We start from the raw sequence: 3,604 nt of genomic DNA, 5'->3' as shown, positions 1-3,604 counted from the left end.
GAGTGCCATTCAGCAAGGACTTCTCTCTTGTTTCATTTCTTTTTTCTTTTTTTCTTTCCCTGTACCTCTGCCATTCTAGATGTCTTGGACCAGAAAACCCTCTGTCAAAGGGCAACGGTCAGTGTTCAAATATGTTTTCATGTAAGCCAAATGCTGGATTTGCCATCTGCTTGACTTTACAGCTGCATACACATTATAATGTTTTTTGTAAATGTTTGTTTTGAGTAGATCAGTATAATTGTGCAGATGCTTCATTTGTGGCGTCATGGATAGGAGCGGTGTAGGCCATTTGGTCAGTCTGAAAGATTTCACAAACTTTTGGCAGGATGATGAATGTTTAAAGGCTTAAAGGGATTTATTCTACTGGCACCCTTGCTGTCAGAAAGGAATGTATTCCTATAATAAATCGCCAAAATGACAAAAATGTATCACCCAGAAACTGTAAAAACAGACACAATCATTGGTTTTACAACTTCACTTTTTATGTCCCATTTAAATATCACCATTTAAGTATCTGTTTACAATCCTATATTTAAAAAAAATTAAAGAAGTATTTGAAAAATTCTGTCCGAACTGCAATTTTTGGAGGAATAATAAGTACTCAAAGGCTTTAATGGGTATCTTCTACTGACTTTGGTGGTCTTCACTCCTATGAGTTTGACATTTGTGGTTCAGACTGAAATATCTCAACAGCTACTGGACGGATTACACTGGACTGTGGTACCTACATTAGTAACTTTAGTGCTCCCTTGTCACAGAATCATACTTTGTGCTTAATCATCAAATCAGGTTCCATGATAGTTAGTTCCAGCCCCCCCCCCCCCCTTTTTTTTAACAAAAATCATCAAAAGTTTGGAAACATTTTGTGCATTGGACTCTAGTTTGCCACACACAGTGATTTATCAAGTATATCCCCCTATAGATAACAGAAAAGAAACTGTTTTTTTTTTCTCTGGATGCACCCTTATTACAAAACAAGGAACTATTGCTGGTTAAAATGCCTTACGCCATTTCAATTGTAATTATTTGTACTTTAAAATGAAGTTATGAGATTAGATATCATTCAAAACACAGAGTTTTCACTCAACCTGCATTCAGTAAAAATGTTTCAACGTGAGCCAAAGCCCGGAGGCCTTTATAGATTATCTTCATGAATGTACAGTTAGAAACATTTAGAAAACATGGGGGGAATGAGCATGGATTCTAGCAGTTGAAGTAATGTGAATAAAACAAAAATCTGACTTCAGTCTTGATGAATGCGACTCTGCCACCTTAAAATAAAACTTCGAATCGTTTCGCGCTCTCGTGGATTTATTATTTGCAGAGAACTGCCGGTGAATGCATTGCACATTGTGCTGTCTTGTTATTATGATTTATGGCTTTCCGTGTCCAAACTGCCTCAGCAAAGAAAAACATCAAACCATCTTCAGTTGAGCAAAATTATTATTATAGCTTAAGACTTTATTGTCGTCCTTCAACTTCTGAGATATTGCCGGGGGTACACTCAGAGCCCCGGTGGAGTTAAACCCTACAAAGCTGCTTATGTCGTCAGGATATGTCTCCAAGTCACTGCGGATATAAAGCTTGAAGTTATCGGAGAATCAACATGGCCTGACAGGCGGCTGTCCGGCCCGTCTGCACACACAGCGGCACATCGAGTGACATGGCAGTTTGCACAGGTGTCCACATTTCAAAGGAGGGAAGAAAAAAAACGTCCGATGATATTTGCATTTGACTTCTAAATATCCTCCTCTAAAACACACACACACACACACACACACACACACACACACACACACACACACACACACACACACACACACACACACACACACACACACACACACACACACACACACACACACACACACAATATGGCTAATAGAGACTAAAGTGACATTTAGACAGGCCTAATACCTTTCTGAAGGACATCTCTTCCACCACAGAGGCATTGTGTCATTAAATGTAATGCACATCAGAGGGAACTATGTGAGCGTCTGCATGGATGGCACTGATCTGTAACAGACCTGTTTTTAATGATGAGATCAGAGATTACACACCTGTGGCCTTCTCATTTTCCACACAAACGCTAGTGGCACTGTAATAAATTACTGTAAAAAATACAGCCAAATCCTAAGAGTAGTGTTCTGTTATTCCACAGTGCAGCTTAATTCAGTAAGAAACTACTATTTTGGAAACAAGAATGACTGTTGATGACAGACTACTGTAAAAACTCATGGTGTGAATGCAGTATTTTCATTTTTGGTGTAATGGAGTGAGCTGCTGACATTCAATCATCATTTATCCTCCCTCTTGAAACCAACAGAAGCGATGGTAGCATCATACTGAATAGTTCCAAATGAAGTTGTGAATTTGTGAGCTCGGTTTAATTTATCCTGACTTGGTATAATCCTAGCAAGCATCTGGTAGTACACAAGACAGCAGTTGTTAGATTTTGGAATTGGATCTTAAGTCTGGATTATTAAGCAAGTATATGCTTGCAGTTAAAAGTAGTTTTGTTCACTTTCAAAGAAGAAAATGTATAGTTATTGTCAGTAGATATAGTACATCACTTGGAAGTGTAGCAACAGTAAAGCTCACGTCTGTTGTAAAATACTGTGATCGATTATTAAGCAATTTTGTTTAAATATGCCACATTTTAAGGTGATCACCTGTTTAACCCGTTAAGCTTCAGTGTTCCGCCCACAGAACACTTTGAGATCTGCATAAGCATTTCCTTAAATGTCTGAAGCTGCAAACGCGGTTATACAAACACTATACACCGATGGAAAGCTTAGATTCTCATGAATCCGCCGGTATAAACCACTTTCAGATGTGATTACCACAGCGGGTAATATAAACACATTTGTCTGACAAACAACGAATATCCATCCATCCGTTCTCTGTACACGGCTTCAACGTACACAGCGCGACTCACATTTGCGGGTTCATTATTACACACAGATGAAAATATTCCACAAAAAACAGCCATAATCCAACCTTGGACATCCAGACGACACAAGCCAGTAAAATATTTTGTCCAAAACATGTCTTGAAGTCGATATATAATCCACGAATAGGTCGTTTTCAAGGAAATGCACCTCACGATGCACGTCCAATATTCCCTGTATTTCTCGTCATATTTTTTATTCTCAAATAGAATATTAGCGATTTTTTTGTACTGAAAATGGCTGGAATTGACTGCACCTTATAGGGCTATATATATATATATATATTATGGTAGAAAGACTCTGATAATACAATTGAATACTGGTTAGCATAGCTGCCAGTATTTTGCTGTAAAATTTGCTGCAGTGATCCTGTGTTCGTCGTCACGCTCTCTCTCTGACCCTACACAGCTTCAGCTCGTCTCCCACCACGCAATTATTATTGAATTATTACATTCCCACTCACATACACAATCTCATCCTGCATGTTTGGGTGTTTTTCTTCCTCAGCAGTTATAATGCGCAAACAACAACAAGCCTCCCTCCCTCCCAGTTTGGTCAGTTCCCAAATACTTTGCTCATTTTAATTATCTTCACCCAGACTATGGCAGCTGGATTTCATAACAAGCCCACAAAAGACCGAGAACGTCCCTGAA

This window comes from Acanthochromis polyacanthus, chromosome 11 (genome assembly GCF_021347895.1).
Source record: "Acanthochromis polyacanthus isolate Apoly-LR-REF ecotype Palm Island chromosome 11, KAUST_Apoly_ChrSc, whole genome shotgun sequence".
Lineage (NCBI taxonomy): Eukaryota > Metazoa > Chordata > Actinopteri > Pomacentridae > Acanthochromis > Acanthochromis polyacanthus.
Note: the sequence above shows the minus strand (reverse complement) of the source record.